At 43.2% G+C, this 25450-nt stretch overlaps 1 protein-coding gene across 4 annotated transcripts in view; it reads left to right on the top strand.

Annotated features, from left to right (window-relative positions):
- Positions 1 to 25450, top strand: part of ACACA (acetyl-CoA carboxylase alpha) — a 338866-nt gene that overhangs the window by 60682 nt on the left and 252734 nt on the right. For 2 of the 4 annotated variants that reach the window (XM_033183813.1, XM_033183816.1), the window contains exon 2: positions 20845 to 20891. The exons of 1 other annotated variant lie outside the window; for it this stretch is intronic. The gene's annotated coding sequence lies outside the window, so the exon portion shown is untranslated. Of the gene's footprint in view, positions 1 to 14486; positions 14617 to 20844; positions 20892 to 25450 lie in introns of all 4 variants that reach the window. One more of the 4 variants, XM_033183814.1, reaches the window with a different exon arrangement.

The following is a 25450-nucleotide window of genomic DNA, read 5'->3' as shown; positions in this document are numbered from 1 at the left end:
CCCTTCATTTGGACGGCTAATATCCTAATAGTCTTAGTTTGGGAAAGAAGTGAATTAAAATAGAAACTGTGGAATAATACATTAGAAATTAGTATTTTCAATTGTGGGAGGAGAGGAGAATCCTTTTGTAATTCAGAAAATAAAGTTATGTCATTATCTAACATGTTCTTAAAGATTAGTAATTGTAAGAGCTGCCGGGCATGGTGGCTCACGCCTGTAATCCCAGCACTTTGGGAGGCTGAGGTGGGCGGATCACGAGGTCAGGAGATTGAGACCATCCTGGGTAACACGGTGAAACCCCGTCTCTACTAAAAATAGAAAAAATTAGCCGAGTCCCAGCTACTCGGAATGCTGAGGCAGGAGAATGGCGTGAGCCCGGGAGGCGGAGCTTGCAGTGAGCCGAGACTGCGCCACTGCACCCCAGCCTGGGTGACAGAGCGAGACTCCATCTCAAAAAATAAAATAAAATAAAGTAAATTCTAGGAGCTGTGTGTCAAGCATCTTTCCAAACCCATAAAACAGTAAGATTACAACAAAGCGAATAAACACTAGAAACTCATTGGCTAAAAAAATTCCTATTAACTATTGAGGTAATTACCATTAATCTTCTACTTTAACAGATTATTAACTGTTTTTTTTGTTTATTTCAATTTAATTTAATTTTATTATTTTTTGGAGTCGGAGTCTCGCCCTTTTGCCCAGGCTGGAGTGCAGTGGCACAATCTCGGCTCACTGCAACCTCCACCTCTTAGGTTCTAGCAATCCTGCCTCAGCCCCCTGAGTAGCTGGGACTACAAGGTGTGTGCTACCATGCCCAGCTAATTTTTTGTATTTTTAGTAGAGACGGGGTTTCGTCATGTTGGCCAGGCTGGTCATAAACTCCTGACCTCAGGTGATCCTCCCGCCTCAGCCTCCTAAAGTGTTGGAATTACAGGCGTGAGCCACCGCATTTGGCCTCAATTTTATTTTATTTGTTTATTTATTTATTTGAGACAAGAGTTTTGCTCTTGTTGCCCAGGCTGCAGTGTAATGGTGTGATCTCGGCTCACTGCAACCTCCACCTCACGGGTTCAAGTGGTTCTCCTGCCTCAGCCTCCTGAGTAGCTGGGATTATAGGCATGTGCCACCATGCCTGGCTAATTTTTTTGTAGTAGAGACGGGGTTTCTCCATGTTGGCCAGGCTGGTCTTGAATTCCTGACCTTGTAATCCACCCTCCTTGGCCTCCCAAAATGCTAGGATTACAGGTGTGAGCCACCACGCCTGGCCACTTTATTTTTTATGTATTTATTTATTTTTTTGGAGATGGAGTCTCACTTTGTCGCCAAGGCTGGAGTGCAGTGGCGTGATCTCAGCTCACTGCAACCTCCACCACTCAGGTTCAAGCAATTATCTTGCCTCAGCCTCCCAAGTAGCTGGGATTACAGGCGCACGCCACCATGTCCGGCTCATTTCTGTATATTAATAGAGATGGGGTTTCACCATGTTGGCCAGGTTGTTCTCTTAACTGACATCAGGTAATCTGCCCGCCTTGGCCTCCCAAAGTGCTGGGATTATAGGCATGAGTCACTGCACCTGGGCTTCATTTTTAAATGTTTTTTGTTTTTTATTTTTTTAGAGATTCTCTCGCTGTGTCACCCAGGCTGGATGGAGTACAGTGGTGTGATCATTGCTCACTGCAGCCTCGACCTCAGCTCAAGCATTCCTCCCACCTTACCTTCTGGAGTAGCTGGGACTGCAAGTGTATACCACATTGCCCAGCTAATTTTTAAATTTTTTTGTGAGATAGAGTGTAAGTCTCACTTTATTGCCCAGACTGGTCTCAAACCCCTGGCTTCAAGTGATCCTCCCACTTCAGCTTCTCAAAGTGTTGGGATTACAGGCGTGAGCCATTGCACTCAGCCTATTTCTTTAATTTTAAAAAACCGTAATGAGTACTGTATTCACTTGAATCTAATGGACTATTTGAAGGTGATATTAAACAGGTAGGAAACTATGACAAATAGTGTCGTAAGGATGTTGCACTTACACAGAGTGTAAATCTGATAAGGCATTAATTCTTATGAGTTTACCTGGTCAAACTTAGTTAAGTGTGCTCTAATGATGCAGTTCTCTTACTAATTTGTTACTTTTTCAAGCTACCATTGGGCTGTCTAGTCTCAGGATGTTTAAGGAGGCAAGTGAAAAGTGGCTTCAACAAGGGCTATTCAGTGCCCTACCTAAACGTTGGTGGCCCCAATTGGTCTTGCCTTCCAATGGTGTTGAGACTTAGACTCATTCCATCCTTTTAGCATGCCATACTCATGCTATTTTATATAAAGAACCACAATAATGTTTACTATTCCATGACATCAGGACTGGAAGTTGCATGGCAGTACTATTTATGGAGTGGTTATTTCAGACAGAATAAAGTTGTATAAATTCTTTTCTTTATTTTAAGGCAGGATCTCTCTCTGTCATCCAGGCTGGAGTGCAGTGCTGCAAACATGGCTCACTACAACCTTGACCTCCTGGACTCAACTGATCTTCCCACTTCAGCCTCCTGAGTAGCTGGGATCACAGGCACATGTCACCATGCCTAGCTAATTTTTAAATTTTCTGTAGAGATGAGGTCTCACTGTAATGCTCAGGCTGGTTTCGAACTCCTAGGCTCAAGCAATCCTCCTGCCTTGGCCTCTCAGAGTTTTGAGATTACAGGCATGAGCCACCATGCCCAGCAAAGTTTGAAAATTCCGAATGAACTCATGGAGTTTGAAAAAGCAGACTCAGTTTTAGGGAATTTTTCTCAAAAAATATAAGGCCTCATTTATGAATATTTGGTTATCCCTTCTGATAGAACTAGAGTATAATACTCATTAATGAAGTTCCTATAAAATTATCTTCTTTTTTTTTAGATGGAGTCTTGCTCTGTTGCCTAAGCTGGAGTGCAGTGACGTGATCTCAGCTCACTGCAACCTCCTTCTCCTGGGTTCAAGTGATTCTCCTGCCTCAGCCTCCCTATTAGCTGGGATTACAGGCGCACACCACCATGCCTGGCTAATTTTTGTATTTTTAGTAGACAGGGCTTCACCATGTTGGTCAGGCTGGTCTTGAACTCCTGACTTCAAGTGATCCGCCAGCCTTGGCCTCCCAAAGTGCTGGGATTACGGTTGTGAGCCACTGTGCCCAGCCTGTCTTCTGTTTTTATAAACAGATTTCGAATCTGTTCTTAGTTGTGTGTATATATTTTACACATATGCCAAGATGAGGAATAGTAGGTTGATAGGAGCTTGATTAGTTTTTAAGTTTATCAGGAGTAATATCAGTAGATTAGCAGCAAGAAGGTAAATTGCTGGGTCCTGTTTTATGCTTTAGCATTTAGAGGTATTCCTGGCCCTGGCAAAGCAAGCTGTTTGATTTTACTTTGATTCTACCTCAAAATTCAATAACTTAATAGAACATTTAGTACTGGAAAGTGCCTAAGGGATTTTCTTTTCCAGTTTTTCACTTAATATGAGAGAATATTTTATCTGATGTACATTTGAAAGTTTCCAACTATAGGCACATCTGGCTTAAGGCATCATGGGGCAACTGATTTTTGGGAGTTCTTCATAATTTTCGACTTAAAACTGGCTCCTGAAGACTGCATAGGATGTTGTAACTACAAAGGAATTAGGAATTTTTGCCTTAACCTGTAAATGTCACCAGCATAGGTCTCTGTTAGGTAATATAAAGTATAATGCCTTAACATATCCATAGGACTTGGAGGCAAAAAAATTCAGCAGTATTTCCTTAAGGAAGAAATTTCTTTCCTTTCCTTTTTTTTTTTTTTTTTAATAGGGTCTCACTCTGTCACCCTGGCTCGAGTGCGCTGGCATATAATGGGTCACTGCAGCCTCAACCTCCCAGGCTCAAGTGATCCACTCACCTCAGCCTCCCAAGTATTCGGGACTACAGACACACACCACCATACCTGGCTATTTTTTGTTGTTGTTGTTGTTGTTGTTTTTTTTTTGAGACGGAGTCTCTACCGCCCAGGCTGGAGTGCTGTGGCTGGGTCTCAGCTCACTGCAAGCTCCGCCTCCCGGGTTTACGCCATTCTCCTGCCTCAGCCTCCCGAGTTGCTGGGACTACAGGCGCCCGCCACCTCGCCTGGCTAATTTTTTGTATTTTTTTTTTTTTAGTAGAGACGGGGTTTTACCGCGTTAGCCAGGATGGTCTCGATCTCCTGACCTAGTGATCCGCCTGTCTCGGCCTCCCAAAGTGCTGGGATTACAGGCTTGAGCCACCGCGCCCGGCCTGTTTTTTGTTTTTTAATTTTGGTAGAGACGGGGTTGTGTCATGTTGCCCAGGCTGGTCTCAAACTCCTGGGCTCAAGTGATCTTCCTGCCTCAGACTTCCAAAGTGTTGAGATTGTATAGCCGTGAGCCAGTTCTTTTCCTTGAGACTCTGGTTTTCTTTAAATGCAGATCTATGAAATAAAATTTTGAGCATAAATTGATTTCATCCTAGAACTTTCTGAATTCACAAAATGGCATTTTACCTGGAGGCCTCTAAATGTTTCTAGAGGATAATGTTTGAAATAATGACTTAGTTTATTTCTGCTAGTTTTGTAACTCAAATATTCGTTGTAGCCTGGCCAGGTGCGGTGCGGTGGCTCACGCCTGTAATCCCAGCGCTTTGGGAGGCTGAGGTGGGCGGATCACAAGGTCAGGAGATTGAGACCATCCTGGCTAACACGGTAAAACCCCGTCTCTACTAAAAAACATACAAAAAATTAGCTGAGTGTGGTGGTGGGCGCCTGTAGTCCCAGCTACTCAGGAGGCTGAGGCAGGAGAATGGCATGAACCCAGGAGGCAGAGCTTGCAGTGAGCCAAGATCGTGCCACTGCACTCCAGCCTGGGTGACAGAGCGAGACTCCATCTCAAAAAAAACCCAAAAAACCAAAAAAAAAACATGCAGCCTTTGAAAGCCTAGTGTTTACATGGCATTATGAGGCATTGAGGGTGGTGGATCTAAATCAATTAGAAGAGGCTGGGCATGGTGGCTCACATCTATAACTCAGGCACTTTGGGAGGCCAAGATGGGAGGATTGCTTGAGGCCAGCAGTACAAGACCAGCCTTGTTAACATAGCAAGACCTCCATTTCTCTCTTTTTTGTTGTTTTTGGAATAGAGAATAACTTTCCCCAGCCTCATCTAGGAGATAACCCAGAGTCAATTACATAGTAACCCATGTTAAAGAAATAAGTGAATAACATTTCAGTTGTCTGGCTAAATACTCTGACAGATATGAGATAAGGGATCATCAGAGTAGCATGGAATTAATTGAGGAAAGCTTTTTATTAAACTTATTTAAAATCTTCAGTTGACAATATATTCATGTGGTTCAACATTTTGTTTTATTTGTTTGTTTTTTTGAGACAGAGTCTTACTCTGTCACCCCAGATTGGAATGCGGTGGCAGGATCTTGACTCTGCAACCTCTGCCTCCTGGGTTCAAGCAATTCTCGTGCCTCAGCCTCCTGAGTAACTGGGCTTACAGGCGTATGCCACCATGCCCAGCTAATTTTTTATATTTTTAGTAGAGACGGGGTTTCACTATGTTGGCCAGGCTGGTCTTGAATCCCTGACATCAGGTGATCCTCCCATCTCGGCCTCCCAAAGTGCTGGGATTACAGGCGTGAGCCACCGTGCCTGGCCTGGTTCAACATTTTATTTTATATTTTATTTTATTTTGAGACAGAGTCTTGCTTTGTTGCCCAGGCTGGAGTGCAGTGGTGTGATCTCAGTGCACTGCAATCTCCACCTCCCAGGTTGAAGCAATTCTCCTGCCTCAGGTTCCTGAGTAGCTGCGACTACAGGCACGCTCCACCACCCGCCTCTAATTTTTGTATTTTTAGTAGAGACAGGGTTTTACCATGTTGGCCAGGCTGGTCCAGAACTCCTGACCTCAGGTGATCCGCCCACCTCGGCCTCCCAGAGTGTTGGGATTACAGGTGTGGGCTACTGCACCTGGCCTGGTTCAACATTTTAAAAGCACAAAAGGGGGCCGGGCGTGGTGGCTCATGCCTGTAATCCCAGTTTCACCGTGTTGGCCAGGCTGGTCTTGAACACCTGACGTCAGGTGATCTGCCCACCTTGTTCTCCCAAAGTGCTGGGATTACAGGCGTGAGCCACCGTGCCTGGCTGTTATTATTTCTTATTTCTTTTTAATAATTATGAGATATTTTAATTTATGTTTAGTGTTATTAATTTCTTAATAACGTGGGGGCCGGGCGCGGTGGCTCAAGCCTGTAATCCCAGCACTTTGGGAGGCCGAGACGGGTGGATCACGAGGTCAGGAGATCGAGACCATCCTGGCTAACATGGTGAAACCCCGTCTCTACTAAAAAATACAAAAAACTAGCCGGGCGAGGTGGCGGGCGCCTGTAGTCCCAGCTACTCGGGAGGCTGAGGCAGGAGAATGGCGTAAACCCGGGAGGCGGAGCTTGCAGTGAGCTGAGATCCGGCCACTGCATTCCAGCCCGGGAGAAAGAGCGAGACTCCGTCTCAAAAAAAAAAAAAAAAAAAAAAAAAAATTTCTTAATAACTTCTAGAGATTTTATGCATTTTTAAGCAAATATATATATTCTCTCCCTCCCCTCCAACTATTTATTATACAAAACTTTTTTTTTTTTTTTGAGATGGAGTTTCGCTCTCGTTACCCAGGCTGGAGTGCAATGGTGTGATCTTGGCTCACCTCAACATCCGCCTTCTAGGTTGAAGCGATTCTCCTGCCTCAGCCTCCCCAGTAGCTGGGATTATGGGCATGTGCCACCTAGCCCGGTTAATTTTGTATTTTTAGTAGAGACAGGTTTCTCCATGTTGGTCAGGCTGGTCTCAGACTCCCGATCTCAGGTGATTTACCTGTCTCGGCCTCCCAAAGTGCTAGGATTACAGGCACAAGCCACCACACCTAGCCCGAAACACATTTTTTGGATTGTTCCTTGTTTTGTTTTCGAGACAGGGTCTTGCTCTTTTGCCCATGCTGGAATGCAGTGGTACAGTCATGGATCAATGCAGCCTCAACCTCCTGGGCTTAGGCGATCTTCCCACCTAAGGATCCTAAATAGCTGAGACTACAGGCATGCGCCACTACACCCAGCTAATTTTTTCTGGTTTTTTTTTTTTTTTTTTTGAGATAGGGGCTCACTATGTTGCCTAGGCTGGAGTACAGTGGTGTAGTTATGGCTCACTGCGGACTTGACCTCCTGGAATCAAGCAGTCCTCCCATATCAGCCTTCTGTGTAGCTGGGACCATAGGCATGTGCCACCATGCTCAGCTAATTTTTAATTTTTTTATTTTTTATAGAGACGGAGTCTCACTTTGTTGTCCAGGCTGGTCTTGAACTCCTGAGCAGTCCTAATAATGCCTCAGCCTCCCAAAGTGTCAGGATTAGAGGCATGAGCCACTGTGCCTAGCCTGTTGTATACTTCTATTGCATCACATCCAGAGGTATATAAAGTCAGTTTGTCCTAATATTGGTGATACATAGTTTGAATACTTAGTTAAGATGGTATCTGTCAGGGTTCTCCATTGTAAAAATACCTTTTCCCTTTTGTAATTAATATATAAGAATATGGCCAGGTGCAGTGACTCACGCCTGTAATCCCAGCACTTTGGGAGGCTGAGGCAGGCGGATCACTTGAGGTCAGAAGTTCGAGACCAGCCTGGCCAACATGGTGAAATCCCGTCTCTATTGAAAATACAAAAAAACTAGCTGGATGAGGTGGTGGGTGCCTGTAATCCCAGCTACTCGGGAGGCTGAGGCAGGAGAATTGTTTGAACCTGGGAGGCGGAGGTTGCAGTGAGCTGAGATCGGGCCATTGCATTCCAGCCTGGGCAACAGAGTGAGACTGTCTCAAAAAAAAGAAAAAATAAATAAAGATATGTATATATACATACACACATGTGTAAGAGAGATATAGATGTAGGATATGTCTTATATATGTAAAATATATATGTAAGATATGTGTATATATAATATATATGTTATATATATGTAAGAATATGTTGTTTTCACTAAGCATGGTGGCTCATGCCTGTAATCCCAGCACTCTGGGAGGCCGAGGCAGATGGATTGCTTGAGGACAGGAGTTTGAGACCAGCCTGGCCACTGTGGCAAAACCTCATCTCTACTAAAAATACAAAAATTAGCCAGATGTTGGGGCACACACCTGTAATCTCAGTTACTTGGGAGGCTGAGGCACGATGATTGCTTGAGTCTGGGAGGTGGAGGTTGCAGTGAGCCGAGATCACACCACAGCACTCCCATCTGGGCAACAGAGCGAGACTCCATCTCAAAAAAAAGAAAAAAAACTAAATAATAATAATAATAAAGAGGCCGGGCGCGGTGGCTCAAGCCTGTAATCCCAGCACTTTGGGAGGCCGAGACGGGCGGATCACGAGGTCAGGAGATCGAGACCATCCTGGCTAATATGGTGAAACCCCGTCTCTACTAAAAAAATACAAAAAACTAGCCGGGCGCGGTGGCGGGCGCCTGTAGTCCCAGCTACCTGGAGGCTGAGGCAGGAGAATGGCGTAGACCCGGGAGGCGGAGCTTGCAGTGAGCTGAGATCTGGCCACTGCACTTCAGCCTGGGCGACAGAGCGAGACTCCGTCTCAAAAAAAAAAAAAAAAGAATATGTTGTTTTCTGAAAACCCTTTATCCAGTGGTTTTAACATATATTTATGGTATTTGCCAATATCAGTTATTGCATTGGTGTTTGTAAAATGAATTATGTTTTCTAATTGCATTATTCTCAGAGGTAATTATTTTGAGATTTTGCTATCTGAAAATATGTCCTGTCCTCACAATTGATCAGCAACCTGTTGTGTCTAAAATTCTACATTGAAAATAATTTTCCTTCAGAATTTTGAAGGCATTGTTTAATAACCTTCAAGCGTCTGTTGTTATTTCTGATAAGTCTGAAAGGCATTCAAATTCTTGATCATTTGTATGTGAACTTTTTTCTCTCAGGAAGCTTGTAGAATCTTTTCTTGTGTTCCGTTTCTGAAATTTCAGTTATGTGCCTTGGTGTCCGTTTTTATTCATTATGGTAGGCACTTGTTGGGCCTTTGAAATCTATCAATGACCATGGCAATCTGGCATGATTACCAGATTAAAATTTTTGCCCTATGTTTTGTTCTTGCTTTTGGGACCTTCCGTTGGACCTTCTGAACAGGTTCTCTAATCTTCTTTTTCTCTCCTGTTGTTCATCACTTTGAATCCTTTTTTTTTGAGAGACGGAGTCTCACTCTGTTGCCCAGGTTGGAGTGCAGTGGTATGATCTCCGCTCACTGCAACCTCTGCCTCCCGGATTCAAGCACTTCTCCTGCTTCAGCCTCCCAAGTAGCTGGGATTACACGTGTGCAGCACCACACCCGGCCAATTTTTGCATTTTTAGTATGGTTGGGGTTTCACCCTATTGGCCAGGCTGATCTTGAACTCCTGACCTCAGGTTATCCGCCTGCCTTGGCCTCCCAAAGTACTGGGATTACAGGCATGAGCCACCACACCTGGCCTTCTTTGACTTTCTATTCTGATTTGTGAAAGCTTTTCTTCAATCTTCTGAGTTTTCTTCTTCTGAGTTTTTTCGTTGCTGTGATCATATTTTTAGCTTTTCAAAATTCTTTCTTGTTAAATTTTATGTGTATATATATAAATAGGGATGGCATTATGCTTTATTGCTCAGGCTGGTCTGGAACTCTTGGACTCAAGTGGCCCTCTTGCCTCAACCTCCCAAAGTGTTGGGATTACAGGTGGGAGCCACTGCACCTGGCCTAAAACAGTTATTTTAAAAATATTTCAGACCAGCTGTGGTGACTCACACCTGCAGTCCTAACATTTTGGGAAGCTGAGGCTGGAGAATCGCTTGAGCAGGAGGTTGAGATCAGCCTGGGCAACATGACAAAATCCCATCTCCACAAAAATTACAAGAAAGCTAGCTGGGTGTGGTGGTGTGCACCTAGTCCCGGCTACTCAGGAGGCTGAGGTAGGAGGATCACTTGAGCCCGTGTATTAGTCTGTTTTCACACTGCTGATCAAGACGTACTTGAGACTGGACAATTTACAAAATAAAGAGGTTTAATGGACTTACTGTGCTATATGGCCAGGGAGACCTCACAATCATGGCGGCAGGCAAGGAGGAGCACGTCATGTCTTACATGGATGGAAGCAGGCAAAGAGAGAGCTTGTGCAGGGAAACTCCCGTTTTTAAAACCATCAGAACTCGTGAGACTTATTCACTAACACGAGAACAGCATGGGAAAGACCCACCCCCAGGATTCAATTACTTCCCACCAGGTCCCTCCCATAACACGTGGGAATTAAAGAGGAGATTTGGGTGGGGACACAGCCAAACCATATCATTCAGCCCCTGGCCCCTCTCAGGTCTCATGTTCTCACAGTTCTAAACCAGTCATGCCTTCCCAACAGTCCCTCAAAGTCTTAACTCATTTCAGCCTTAACTCAAAAGTCCACAGTCCCAAGTCTCATCTGAGACAAGGCAAGTCCCTTCTACCTATGAGCCTGTAAAATCAAAAGCAAATTATTTACATTCTAGATACAATGGGAATACAGGCATTGGGTGAATATAGCCGTTCCAAATGGGAGAAATTGACCAAAACAAAGGGGCTATAGGCTCCATGCAATTCCATAATCTAGCAGGGCAATCAAATCCTTTTTTTTTTTTTTTTTTTTTTTGAGATAGAATCTTGCTCCAGCCCAGGCTAGAGTGCAGTGGCACAATCTTGGCTCACTGCAAGCTCCGCCTCCCCGGTTCACGCCATTCTCCTGCCTCAGCCTCCCGAGCAGCTGGGACTGCAGGTGCCCGCCACCACGCCTGGCTAATTTTTTTGTATTTTTAGCAGAGACAGGGTTTCACCGTGTTAGCCAGGATGGTCTTGATCTCCTGACCTTGTGATCCAACTGCCTTGGCCTCCCAAAGTGCTGGGATTACAGGTGTGAAACTGCGCCTGGCCAGGGCAATCAAATCTTAAAGCTACAAAATGATCTCCTTTGATTCCGTGTCTCACATTGAGGTCATGCTGATGCAAGAGATGGGTTCCAATGGTCTTGGGCAGTCCCACCCCCGTGGCTTTGCAGGATACAGCCTTCCTCCCGGCTGCTTTCATGGGCTGGCATTGAGTGTCTGCAGCTTTTCCAGGTGCATGGTGCTAGCTGTTGGTGAATCTTATCATCCCGGGGTCTGGAGAATGGTGACCCACTGCTCACAGCTCCACTGGGCAGTGTACCAGTAGGGGCTCTGTGCGAGGTTCCACCCCATCTGATTCCCTTTTGAAACTGAATGACTTTAACAGTGCCCAAGTTACCTCTTGAATGCTTTGCTGCTTAGAAATTTCTTCCACTAGATACCCTAAATCACCTCTCTCAACTTCAGAGTTCCACAAATCTGTAGGCCAGGGGCAAAATGCTGCTAGTCTCTGCTAAAACATAGCAAGAGTCATCTTTGCTCCAGCTCTTAGGAAGTTCCTTATCTCCATCTGAGACCACCTCAGACTGAACTTCATTGTCCATATCATTATCAGCATTTTGGTTAAAGCCATTCAACAAGTCTCTAGGGAGTTCCAAGCGTTCCCACATTTTCCTGTCTTCTTCTGAGCCTTCCAAACTGTTCCAGCCTTTGCCTGTTACCCAGTTCCAAAGTCGCTTCCACATTTTTGGGTATCTTTTCAGGCAGTCACCCACTCTGCTGGTACCAATTTACTGTATTAGTCCATTTTCATGCTGCTGATAAAGACAAACCTGAGACTGGGCAATTTACAAAAGAAAGTGGTTTAATGGACTTACAGTTCCATATGGCTGGGGAGGCCTCACAATCATGGCAGAAGGCAAGGAGGAGCAAGTCACGTCTTACATGGATGTTAGCAGGCGAAGAGAGAGATTGTGCAGGGAAACTCGCATTTTTAAAACCATCAGATCTTGTGAGACTTACTCACTATCACAAGAACAGCATGGGAAAGACCCACCCCAGTGATTCAGTTACCACCCACCAGGTCCCTCCCACAACACCTGGGAATTCAAGATGAGATTTGGGTGGGCACACAGCCAAACCATATCAGCCCGGGAGGTCAAGGCTATAATGAACTGTGATTACGTCACTACACTCCAGCCTGCATGACAGAGTGAGACCCTGTCTCAAAAAAAAAAAAAAAATCCGTTTGTGCTTTATGTATATAATATCTTCTCTTAGCTCTTTCAGGATAATAACAATGGTCCCTTTAGACTTCAGATTTTTTTCAAGATAGTAATTTTTTTTTTTTGAGACGGAGTTTTGCTCTTGCTGCCCAGGCTAGAGTATAAGGCGTGATCTCAGCTTACTGCAACCTCCACCTCCCGGGTTCAAGTGATTCTCCTGCCTCAGCCTCCCAAGTAACTGGGATTACAGGCATGTACCACCACACCCAGCTAATTTTGTATTTTTAGTAGAGACGGGATTTCTCCATGTTGGTCAGGCAGGTCTCCAACTCCTGACCTCAGATGATCCACCCTCCTTGGCTTCCCAAAGTGCTGGGATTATAGGCGTGAGCTACTGCGCCCAGCCCAATAATTTTTTTTAATTAATTAATTAATTAATTACTATTTTTGAGATGGAGTCTCGCTCTGTTGCCCAGGCTGGAGTGCAGTGGTGTGATCTCGGCTCACCACAACCTCTGCCTTCTGGGTTCAAGCAATTCTCCTGCCTCAGCCTCCCAAGTAGCTAGGATTACAGACATTCGCCACCGTGCCCAGCTAATTTTTGTATTTTTAGTAGAGGCAGGGTTTCACTATGTTGACCAGGCTGGTCTCAAACTCCTGACCTCAGGTGATCCACCCGCCTCAGCCTCCCAGGGTTCTGGGATTACAGGCATGGGCCACCTTACCCAGCCAAGATAGTAATTTTAGACTTACAGAAAAGTTGCAAAGGTAGAACATAGAGTTCCTGGGTACTCTTGATCAGGGATTACTAATCGTCAATATCCTTTTTTTTTACTTTTATTTTAGGTTTAGGGGTACATGTACAGATTTGTTATATATGTAAACTCATGGGCGTTTGTTGTACAGATAATTTCATCACCCAGATACTAATTAGGCCTAGTATTCAATAGATATTTTTCCTTTTTTTTTCTTTTTTGAGATGAAGTCTTGCTCTGTCACCCAGGCTGGAGTGCAGTGGCACGATCTCAACTTACTGTAGCCTCCACCTCCTGGGTTCAAACGATTCTTGTGCCTCAACCTCCCTAGTAGCTGGGATTACAGTTGTGTGCCACCACGCCCAGCTAATTTTTGTATTTTTAATAGAGATGGGGTTTCACCATGTTGGCCGGGCTGGTCTCAAACTCCTGACCTCAGGTGATCTGCCTGCCTCAGCCTCCCAAAGTGCTGGGATTATAGGCATGAGCCACCACGTCTGGCCTCAAAAGATATTTTTTCTTATCGTTTCCCTCCTCCCATCTGCTACCCTCAAGTAGGCAATTGTTAATATCTTACTTACATAGCCATAATACTTTTTTTTTTTTTTTTTTTTGAGAGAGAGTCTTGCTCTGTCGGTCAGGCTGGAGTGCAGTGGCACAATCTTGGCTCACTGCAACCCCTGCCTCCTGGGTTCAAGTGATTCTCCCACCTCAGCCTCCCAAGTAGCTGGGATTACAGGTGCGTGCCTCCCTGCCCAGCTAGCCATAATACTTTAGTCAAAACTATAAAATTAGCATTGGTATAATAGTAACTAAACTATAAAACTGTATTTCCTGTTTTTTTTCTTTTTTTTTCCTCCAGAGATAGGGTCCCTTTCTGTCACCCAGGCTAGAGTACAGGGGCTCCATTATGGCTCATTGTAATCCGAAACTCCTAAAAGTGATCCTCCTGCCTAGGCTTCCCAAAGTGTTGAGATTACAGGCATGAACCACCATGCTGGCCTTCTGTACCTTTTCTTTTTTAGTGGCTTTTTTTCTATTCCATCATTTAATGTAGGATACCACATTGTATTTAGTGGTCATGTCTCATTAATCTCCCCTGATCTGTTACAGTTTCTTAGTCTTTCCTTTTTTGTAATGGCTTAGTGATTTTGAATAGTACTGGTCAAGTATTTTATAGAATGTCCCTAAATTCAAATTTGTCTGATATTTTCTCATGATTAGACTAGGGTCATGGGTTTTTTGGGAAAATACCACACAGGTGGTGAAGTTGCTTCCCTCCCCTCGACCCCTGTAGTTTTTAATGGTTTCTTGTTCCCTGTAATCTCTTTTCTTCAAGTTGCATTTTTTAAAATCTACAGGTAGTTATTTGTTTTTAGTCTTTCGTGTTGAAGTTTTTCTCAGACATCTGGTAATCTTTATTGTCTGTTTATATTTAAGAGGAAGTATTGAAAGCTGATTAGAGATGGTTAGCTTACTACATTATAATCTGGTTGGGCAACTCAATTAGGGACGTTGATGTTAGTAACTTTAGGTTTTTTTTTCTCCTTGAGCTGGTCAGATTCTCCAAAGATGGATCCTCTAGGCTGGGCACGGTGGTTCACACCTATAATCCCAGCACTTTGGGAGGCCGAGGCAGGTGAATCACGAGGTCAGGAGTTCAAGACCAGCCTGGCCAATATGGTGAAACCTCGTCTCTACTAAGAATACAAAAATTAGCCAGGCGTGGTGGTGCGGGCCTGTAGTCCCAGCTATTCGGGAGGCTGAGGCAGAAGAATCTCTTGAACCTGGGAGGCAGAGGTTGCGGTGAGCCGAGATCATGCCACTGGACTCCAGCCTGGGCAACAGAGTGAGACTCTGTCTCAAAAAAAAGAAGGATCCTCTAATCTCTCTCTGGGAGGGTGACAATTAGGGAAAGAGGACCAGGAAATCTTACTCAATATATTGACATAATTTATTCATTTTCAGTATTGTACCCTGCCCCTTACTGTTGCTGGTATCCCCCAGTCTAGAAACCCTCTGTTTAACCCTTTCTAGAGAATAAACCTAAAGTCTCAGGATGGTGGCAGCAGGCACCTGACTTCACTAACTGGGGAGAAAAATCTAATGATCTGAAGCTTCGGAAACAATTTCAACCAATCCTCCTTATTTTCTTTAGCTCTCTTTCACCTCCACTTTCTGAACATTTTGGGGACTCTATGATATAAATTGTGTTGATTGTAAGTTTACCACAGTTGGGCTATGATTCAGTTTTCTTGGGCTTGCCTAGTCATTTATTGCTCTTCTGTCTGCTTTCCAAGAAAATTGTCTTCCTGTTGTCTACCCAGACTTTTTAATTTCTTTTTTGGTCTTTTTGTGAGTTATATCTTTTTAGTTTATTTATTTATTTTTATTTATTTTTTTGAGAAAGAGTCTTGTTCTGTCACCCAGGCTGGAGTGCAGTGGCATGATCTCAGCTCACTGTGGCCTCTGCCTCCTGGGTTCAAGCGATTCTCCTGCCTCAGCCTCCCAAGTAGCTGGGATTATAGGTGCATGCCACCACGCCCAGCTAATTTTTGTATTTTTAGTAGAGACGGAGTTTCACCATGTTGGCCTGGCTGGTCTTGAACTCCTGACCTCAAGCAGTCGACCCTTCTCATCCTCCCAAAGTACTGTGATTACAGCTGTGAGCTGCCATGCCCAGCCCAACCCACTATCTTTCTTCAGAAGTTTGGCAAGATTTATTTAAAGATTTCTTGAAAGATATGAAAGCTTTTACCAGCTACATCCTTGAAAAATATTATACATCCCTGGACTGAGAAATGGGACAGAGAGTTACATTATGTTATTTCCTCTGACTGCTGTACCCTAAAAGAATACTCTCTTGGTTTATAAAAAAACAAAAAGCGGCTGGGCATGGTGGTTCATGCCTGTAATCCCAAAACTGGAAGGCCAAGGTAGGAGGATTGTTTGAGCCCAAGAGTTTGAGACCAGCCTGAACAACATAGCAAGTTCAGGCTGGTCTCAAACTAAAGTTCAGGCTTGTCTCTACTAAAAATAAAAGAAGTTAGCCAGCTGTAGTGGCGTGTGCCTATAGTCCTAGCTACTTTGGAGTCTGAGCTAGGAAAATCACTTGAGCCTGGGAGTTTGAGGCTGCTGTGAGCTATGATCACTGTTCATAGCCAAGAAAACTGCCTGGGTGGCAGAGAGAGACTCTGTCTCAAAAAACAAACAGCAACAAAAAAAACTTCTAGCTGACTCCTGAAGGAAATGACCTCGAGCTCTGTTATAACCATTCATATCCAGTATTTCTCATAAGTTTGCATCTTCTACCATCTGGTTCTTATTCAAATGTCCCTTTTACATGGAATGCTTCTTCCTCTCTCTCCTTGCTTATCTTTCCAGATTCATTTCTAATATCTTCCTACTCCACCTCCAAGTTTGGACAAAGTACCCTTCTTTTGTGTTTCTACACCTAGAGATTATTATTTTTTAAATTAACGTTATTATTTTAACTTAAAACAATTTTTTTTAGAGATAGGTTCTCACCATGGTGCCCAAGCTGGTCTCAAACTCGTCGGCTCAAGCCATCCTGCTGCCTCAGCCTCCCAGAATACTGGGATTACAGGTGTGAACCACCACACCTGGCCTAGAGGGTTTTTTTTTCTTTTTAAAAAATTTTTTTAAGTTCTTTTTTATTTTTTATCTTTTTTTATTTATATTTTTTGTAAGTGTTTTCAGAGATTATTATACTACTGTAATTGTATATTTAGATGTCTATAGCCACTTAACTAGGGACAAATCTTATTTATCTTTGAATAATCAGCATCTGTTTCACTATTTGGAATGCAAGTTCTTGTTATTTTAAAATTTAAAACTTGTGGTAAATTAAAATAGTTTTTAAAATAAAATTCTCTGTAATCCTTCTATGAATCACTGAATTAAAAAATAAAATTCATTAAAAAATAAATGACAAAATGAAAAAGGCAAATTCACTTACTCTCTTTGAAAACATCTTTTGTTTGTTTGTTGGTTTTTGAGACAGAGTCTCACTCTGTCGCCCAGGCTGGAGTGCAGTGGCTTAATCTTGGCTCACTGCAACCTCCACCTTCTGGTTTCAAGCAGTTCTCTGCCTCAGCCTCCCAAGTAGCTGGGATTACAGGCACCCGCCACCACACCTGGCTAATTTTCGTATTTTTAGTAGAGACAGGGTTTCACCATCTTGACCAGGGTGGCCTTGAACTCCTGACCTCGTGATCCACCTGCCTTGGCCTCCCAAAGTACTGGGATTACAGGCGTGAACCACTGCACTGGGCCTCTTTGAAAACATTTAAGTGAACTTACTATGACTTGAGAGGCAAGGACATGTTGTATAAGCTTGTATACTTTTATCAGTGGCTACGAAAACTAATTGCTGCCTCTTTATTAGAATTGCTTGGAAAATACAGTGTAATTTGAGTTCAAGTAGAATATGCTAACTAAATTTGGTAACATCTGTTGTATTTATTTAGAAAAATATATCTGGGCTGGCCGCAGAGGCTCACGCCTATAATCCCAGCACTTTGGGAGGCTGAGGCAGGTGGATCACCTGAGGTCAGGAGTTCGAGACCAGCCTGGCCAACATGGTGAAACGCTGTCTCTACTAAAAATACAAAAATCAGCCAGGTGTGGTGGCATGCATCTGTAATTCCAGCTACTTGGAAGACTGAGGCAGGAGAATCGCTTGAACCGAGAGGCAGTGGTTGCATTGAGCTGAGATTGTACCACTGCACTCCAGCCTGGGTGACAGATTGAGACTCTGACTCAATAAAAAGAAAAAGAAAAAGAAAAAAATCTCTGAATGAAATGCAGGCAGATTTTTTTTTTTTTTTTTTTTTTTTTTTTTTTTTTTTTGAGACAAGGTCTCATTCTGTTGGCCAGGCTGGAGTATAGTGGCACTTCAGCCTCAACCTTCTAGGCTCAAGTGATCCTCCCACTTCAGTCTCCCAAGTAGTTGGGACCATGGTCATGTGCTACCACATCCAGCTAATTTTTTTTTTTTTTTTGGTAGAGATGGAGTTTTGTCATATTGCCCAGGCTGGTCTCGATCTCCTGGGCTCAAGGGATTTTCCCACCTCAGCCTCCCAAATGGCTGAGATTACAGGCATGAGCCACCACTCCTAGCCCAGGCTGACTCTTAAATACATTAGCTGTAGTTAGCTTTACCGCCTTTTCAGGAACATAAGGCACAGTTTGGGAGCCTTCTGCAAAAATTTTCAAGAGTCTCCAAATAAAAGCTGAAGAATACATTATATATATAGTGTATATATAGTATGTATGTATTTAAAAAGTACATATATGTATATATATTTAAATATATATATATATATTTTGAGAGAGAGTCTTATTTTCTCCGCAGCCTGGAATGCAGTGGTGCATTCTCAGCTCACTGCAACGTCTGCTTCCTGGGTTCAAGCCATTCTCCTTCCTCACCCTCCCTGGTGGCTGGGATTACAGGTGCCTGCCACCATCCCTGGCTGATTTTTGTAGTTATGGTAGAGACAGGGTTTTACCATGTTGGCCAGCTGGTCTCGAACTCCTAACCTCAAGTGATCCGCCCATCGTCGCCTCCCAAAGTGCTGGGATTACAGATGTGAGCCACTGCGCCTGGCCACATGATATATTTTTTAAATAAAAGAGAATTTGGCATTGTCAACAATTTTATATAATGAAGAAAATAATTTTTATTTGAATAGACAGACTAGATCTGGAAAAAGGCCTTGTTTTAGAACTAAGACAGCAATTATACGAACCTTCCCCAAAGGTCAGCTTCTTTTTTAGTCCTCTTTCTGGAGAAAGAGGTCTTAACCTAATTCAGGGCAGGAGTTTAGGAATCCCAAACCTGCATGCAAGGAACATTTTGTATGAAGGTACATTTTTGTCAAGAAAAGGTCCATAGCTTTTATCAAATTTCCAACAGTTGAGACAGTTTTAAGAATCATTGGTTTATGTACTTAACTGACTGTCTTTGCTGTCTAGTGAGGTTATAAACTGGAGGGAGTGAGGGAGTAAGGATTAGTTGTGGCTTTAAGACTTTTTTTTTTTTTTTTTTGAGACAGAGTCTTGCTCTGCTGCCCAGGCTGCAGTGCAGTGGGGTGCTCACTGCAACCTCCACTTCTCGGGTTCAAGTGATTCTCCTGTCTCAGCCTCCGGAGTAGCTGGGATTACAGGCACACACCACCATACCTGGCTAATTTTTGTATTTTTAGTAAAGACGAAGTTTCACCATGTTGGCCCAGCTGGTTTTGATTCCTGATCTCAGGTGATCTGCCCATCTTGGCCTCCCAAAGTGCTGGGATTACAGGTGTGAGCCACCACATCTGGCTGCTTTAAGACATTTTTGACACAACTCGTAATAAAATGTCATTTACATCATGACCTATATATAACTGAAACAAAAATTTATAAAACTACAGATCCTCTCATAAACTATGGTATATCTTAACATTTCTATCTTATTTCATTTTCAAAATATTGGTTATAACTTGCTAAATTGATTTCTTAATGTTTTGCTGGGTGGTAACCCATAATTTGAAAAACACTGGCCTATTGCATTATAGTTTACAAAATCGTTTCATATATTCTTAGTTTTCACAGCAGTCCCATGATGTACAAATGACCTTCTTTAAACTTAATTATTCAATAATTTATTTATTTTTGAAATGGGATCTTGCTATGTTGCCCAGGCTAGAGTGCATTGGCTTTTCACAGGTGTGATCATAGCACACCGCAGCCTCCAACTCCTGTACTCTAGCACACCTCCGCCTCAGCCTCCCAAGTAGCTGGGACTATAGGTGCACACCACTGAAGACTTTCTTTTTTATTTTTACAGATGAGGAGGCTTGTCTGTAAAATATACAGAGACGTTAAGTGACCCGTTCAAGTCTGCGGTCACTTGCAATACTTGACAGAGTCGAAGTTTGAGCTTGGTTGGTCCTAGGTTTTAACTCCAGCTTCACTGCATCTTTGGTTACATGATCTAAACTTTTTCCTTCCTCTTCTCAATTGTAGGGAATAATACTAGCGCAGACTCCATAACTGGATAAGTCCTAATATCCTAAATATTGTCCCTTGTCATTTAGGGGTCCTCTCTTGGAAGTGTTAGATTGCCCTATCAGTGTGAGAGGTTCTTTCCTTTTGTTTCTTCTCTGTCCTGAACCAGTGGTTCTCAACCGTGTATTTGCATCAGTGTCAATTAACTGTGGAACTTAAAAGTTGATATCCCTGGGTCTCCAGCTGCAATTCTGATTCAGCAGATCTAGGGTAGAGTTTAGACTTTGTACAAGTTTTAAAAGCTCCACAGGTGATTCTTAAACATAATCAGAGTTGAGAATTTCTACCCTAGATACATTTAAATTGTCAGGCTTAAGAAGGAAACCCAGGATTTGGGGAGCTGCTAGAGACTCTTTGATCTCTTACAGTTTAGGGACTTAGTATAATGGGTGCTCTGTCTTCCCCCTGGCTCCCAACCTTTGTGGGTAGGTGCAACCGCTTGAAAACATAATCAGAGCTTAAGTGAATTTTGTAGAGAATCTAGTGGTTCTTTTCTCCCCACTACCTCTTTTTTGATGAAATATTAGAAATGAAAATGTTGAAATGTATTCATCGAGTATACAATAGGAAAAGCCACCTTGTGAAATGGTAAGCTTCTTCTATTGTTTAATATTTTCATAAACAATAAAGTATGTAATGTGTTTGATTTACAGAATTGAACAAATAATAGTTAAACTGCTAAACCTTGTGCTTTAAGTTAAATAATAGATTTGACCAGAAAAATAGATACTTTGTATATTATTACCTTTGTATTATGCTGAGCAAAACAGGAATTGACAAAAGTTTGTTTCTTAAAAAAAAAACAAACCTTAAAATCTTTCTCTCTTTTTCTCTCTTTAGTTCTTTTTGGAGGTGGATATCTACTCAGACAGTAAGAATTATAAGAGGTCAGTTACAAATAATACTCCTTCTTGTTTACAATGTGATAAAAATTTTGTTCATGTTGTAAAATATCAAACTGTAGGCTTTTGTGTTAAAAGTTGACTTCCACAAAATAATATAGGCAGATTTAGGGTGGATAACCTGAAGTGAACAAAGAGTCTAACAATGGTACTCAACTGTGTTCTCTCTTTAATTCAGGATTAGAATCAGTGGAAGTGAGACAGGCTGTGGAGTAGCTTCTAGAGTGTCTGGACAGCTACTCAGTGATTTTCCATACATGACCTCTCTTTTCTGTTGGTCTGTAGGCTCGTGCCTGGGAAATACTATTCAGTACAGTTGCTGGACAGGCTTTTTAGCTGTTCACACTGAGTTGCCTCCAATCTACATAACCGTTTAGAGAAGGCTGCCTTCATGGTCTTCTTAGCTAGGAACTTGAAGTTGGCCTTATTGAGACTCTCACTTATTAGCCCAGAAACCATGTTTTATTAACTCTTTCTTTTTCTTCTCCCATGGAATCAAAGAATTCTGCCTTTTTTTGTGGATTTTCTCTTTTGTGTGGTCACCTAACTTCAGTCAGACTGCAAGCTGGAATCTGCACCTGAGTGCCTTGTTTATTTACCTTGTGAAGAAGGCACCCATTATGTTCTGTTAGTTGGGATGGGATTTTATTTTTTGGATCTACTGTTATTTTTAAACTTAACTATTTACTGCTGTAAATGTGAAATAGGCTTTTTGCTGTTGTAACTTTTGATGTTCTTCAGTGTGGTCAGTCTGTTGGAACGTTCCCCTCCCTCCCCCTTTCTTCCTTTTTCCCTCCCTTTTCCCCTTTTCCCTCCCTCTCTGCCTTTTTTTCTTCCTTTCTTTCTTTTTTTTTCCTTTTGAGACGGAGGGAGTCTCTGTCACCCAGGCTAGAGTGTAGTGGCGCAATCTCAGCACACTGCAACCTCCGCCTCCTGGGTTCAAGCGATTCTCATGCCTCAGCCTCCCAAGTAGCTGGGATTACAGGTGCCCACTGCCACGCCTGGCTAATTTTTTGTATTTTTAGTAATGATGGGGTTTCACCATGTTGACCAGGCTGGTCTTGAACTCCTGATCTCAGGTGATCCACCCGCCTTGGCCTCCCAAAGTGCTGGGATTACAGACATTAGCGACTGTGCCTGGCCAAAAATAATGGGAGCCCTTTAAAGGTTTTTTTTTTTTAAGAGTCTTGCTCTGTCACCTCCCAGGTTTAAGCGATTCTCCTTACCTCAGCCTCCTGAGTAGCTGGGATTACAGGCACACGCCACCACGCCCGGCTAATTTTTGTATTTTTAGTAGAGACGGGGTTTTGCCATGTTGGCCAGGCTGGTCTCAAATTTCTGACCTCAGGTTATCTACCCGCCTCGGCCTCCCAAAGTGCTGGGATTACAGTCATGAGCCACTGCGCCTGGCCTGTATTTTTAGTAGATATGGGGTTTGCTCATGTTGAGCAGGCTGGTCTTGAACTTTTTTTAAGACCTAATATTTCAAGGGAGAAATGTATAGTACATTTAGACAGTAAATTTTTTCTGTTGCATGGTACTTTTTTTTTTTTTTGAGATGGAGTCTCGCTCTGTCACCAGGCTGAAGTGTAGTGGCGACCTTGGCTCACGTTGCATGATACTTTTATATTTGATTCTAGTTTTATTTTATTTTATTTTATTTTTGAGATGGAGTTTCACTCTGTAGCCCAGGCTGGAGTGCAGTGGCGTGATCTCTGCTCACTGCAAGCTCCGCCCCCTGGGTTCACGGCATTCTCCAGCTTCAATCTCCAGGGTAGCTGGGACTACAGGTGCCCGCCACTACGCCCGGCTAATTTTTTGTATATTTAGTAGAGATGGGGTTTCACCGTGTTAGCCAGGATGGTCTCGATCTCCTGACCTCGTGATCCACCTGCCTTGTCCTCCCAAAGTGCTGGGATTACAGGCATGAGCCACTACGCCCAGCTGATTCTAGTTTTAAAGATAAAAGTTAGCTAAAGTAATCTCCAGTTCACTTTCAGGAAATGTTAGGCTGGGCTCAGTGGCTCACCCCTATAATCCCAACCCTTTGGGAGGCCAAGGTGGGAGGATCACTTGAGCTCAGGAGTTTGAGACTAGGCTAGGCAACATGTGGAGACTCTGTCTGTACAAAAAAACAAAAAGTAGCCAGACATAGTGGTGCATGCTTGTAGTCCCAGCTATTTGGAAGGTTGAGGCAGGAGGATTGCTTGAGCCTAGGAGTTTGAGGCTGCAGTGAACGAGGATCATGCCACTGCACTCTAGCCTGAGTGACAGAGCAAGACCCTGCCTCTAAAAAAAAAAAGGAAATGTCTGTAGTTTTCTTTTTTTTTTTTTGAGACAGAGTCCTGCTCTGTCACCAAGGCTGGAGTACAGTGGTGCTATCACAGCACACTGCAGTGTTGAGCTCCTGGGCTCAAACGATTCTCCCACCTCAGCCTCCCCAGTAGCTGGGACTACAGGTGTATGCCACCACACCCAGCTAATTCAAAAAAATTTTTTTTAGAGATGGGATCTCACTATGGTGCCCAGGCTGGTATAGGTTTTCTTTAGTTTTGTTTTAGCAGTCCTGCCAATTTGTTAATTACTGTTTTATTCTTGTACCACAGTGATTCTCAACCTTTAGGGCTTGTGAAAGCATAGATTAACGGATGCTGACCTGTAGGTTCTGATACGGTTAGTTGGTCTGGGGTAGGGCCCAAGAATTTGCACTTCTAGCAAGTTCCCAGGGGATGCCACTGGTCCACGGACCACACTTTGAGGACCACACTACTCTAACGTTTATAAATGCTGTTTGTCTCTGTAAATGAATAAACTGTGACTCACGAATTACACCAGAACAATCGTGCATATGTAATTTTCACATGTTCAGTGGTGATTCCTAAACATTTTAAAGTATTGATGGTTTCTCATCTGATGTCAAGCACTATTGTCCACCTACTTTCATACTTCACAGTGGGTTATAGCATACAGTTATTAATAATACATTTATTATCTATTAATGTACCGTATCTTAGAGCACCTCAAAATCACAGTTGGGATTTATTTATTTATTTGCAGTTGCAAGATTTAATAGAGTGAAAACACAGCATACAAAGGGAGGGGACCCAAAGAGGGTATGGCTTGAAGGGCTGGGTGTATATCCCGATCATTGTCCCTCCCGCTGTGCTCTCAGGCAACAGATGATTGGCTATTTCTTTACCTCCTGTTTTTGCCTAATTAGCATTTTAGTGAGCTGTCTTTACTACCTGATTGGTCAGGTGTGAGCTAAGTTACAAGCTCCGTGTTTAAAGGTGGATGCAGTTACCTTCCCAGCAAGGCTTAGGGATTCTTAGTCGGCCTAGGAAATCCAGCTAGTCCTGTCCCTCACTTCCCCCCCTCAATAGGAAAACCCAAGTGCTGTTGGGGAGGTTGGCTAATGACCGCTCTAATTGCGTCCTGCTGAACTGGGGCGTAGGAGGGGTTGTGCAGTTGAGATTTCCTTGGGAAGGATGCCTTCCATGTCATTAACATCGGAGCATGGGCTAGCAGGCTGGTCCAGGGGTCCGTGGTAGATCTTAGTCATGGACTGTATCTAGAGCTTCATTTGAAGAACTATTTGTAGTTTTACAGCTTCGATTTGGAAGAGACAAACTTAGCAAGGAGATTAAAGATACAGGGTCCAAAGAGGAGCAACAATATTATAGCTGCTAGAAGTCCTAAGAAGGGGAGGATCCAGGGCATCTATTGGCTGAGGAGGCCCCAGGGTCTAGTGTTTTGAAGCTCCTCTGCTCTACCTTGTATTCGATCTCAAATTTCTTTAACTTTCTCGGTGACGATTCTGGATTGATTAACATAATAACAGCATTCTTGCCCTAAAAATAAATAGGTTCCCCCTCTTTCGGCGGTTAGCAAGTCTAAAGCTCTTTGATTTTGAAGGACTACTGCTGTAGGGAGTTAAGTTGATCTTGCAAGGTGACTAGGGAGTCGGCGACCCATTCCATGTCACCATTTAGTTCTTGAGACAGTTTGTAGTAGAACTGAGTAGAGGCTGTGATACCGCCAATGCCAGTACCTACTCCACCTAGCACTCTTGCTTCGATAATGAAAGGAAGAATGAGTACTTGTTGCAGGGCTTAGGTACGACATGATTGTATAAATCTTGTTCAGTGTAGATGGTCATAGGGGGCACTAAGAATGACAGAAAGCACATAGATTCTGAAGAGCCATTCAAACAACGATAGGCTGAGGTACCACAGACAAAAAATATTTCTGAGGATAGGCAGACTGTTCTTGTGGGAGGAGTTACCCCTCTGATGCATTGGGAGTTGGCTGTGTCTATAGTATTGCTACATTTTACACAGGTGAGGTTTGAGGTATGGGTTATTTCCAGATTGGAGACAAGAGATCCTACTAAAACGGAAGTGGTGTTTATTTCTGTGCTGAAGTTGTTCCATTGTTCAGGTACAGGGTTTGAAATGTATGGCCTGAAGTGCAGGGTGAGGTACATCCAACAGTTAGTAGGGTTTTGAGCCGAGACCTCCTGGAGCCCAGTGAGGGTGGTATTA

The sequence above is a fragment of the Trachypithecus francoisi genome, unplaced genomic scaffold, assembly GCF_009764315.1.
Source record: "Trachypithecus francoisi isolate TF-2019V2 unplaced genomic scaffold, Tfra_2.0 Lachesis_group20, whole genome shotgun sequence".
Classification (NCBI taxonomy): domain Eukaryota; kingdom Metazoa; phylum Chordata; class Mammalia; order Primates; family Cercopithecidae; genus Trachypithecus; species Trachypithecus francoisi.
The sequence above is the reverse complement of the archived record's forward strand: the minus strand, read 5'-3'. Positions and strand labels throughout refer to the sequence as shown.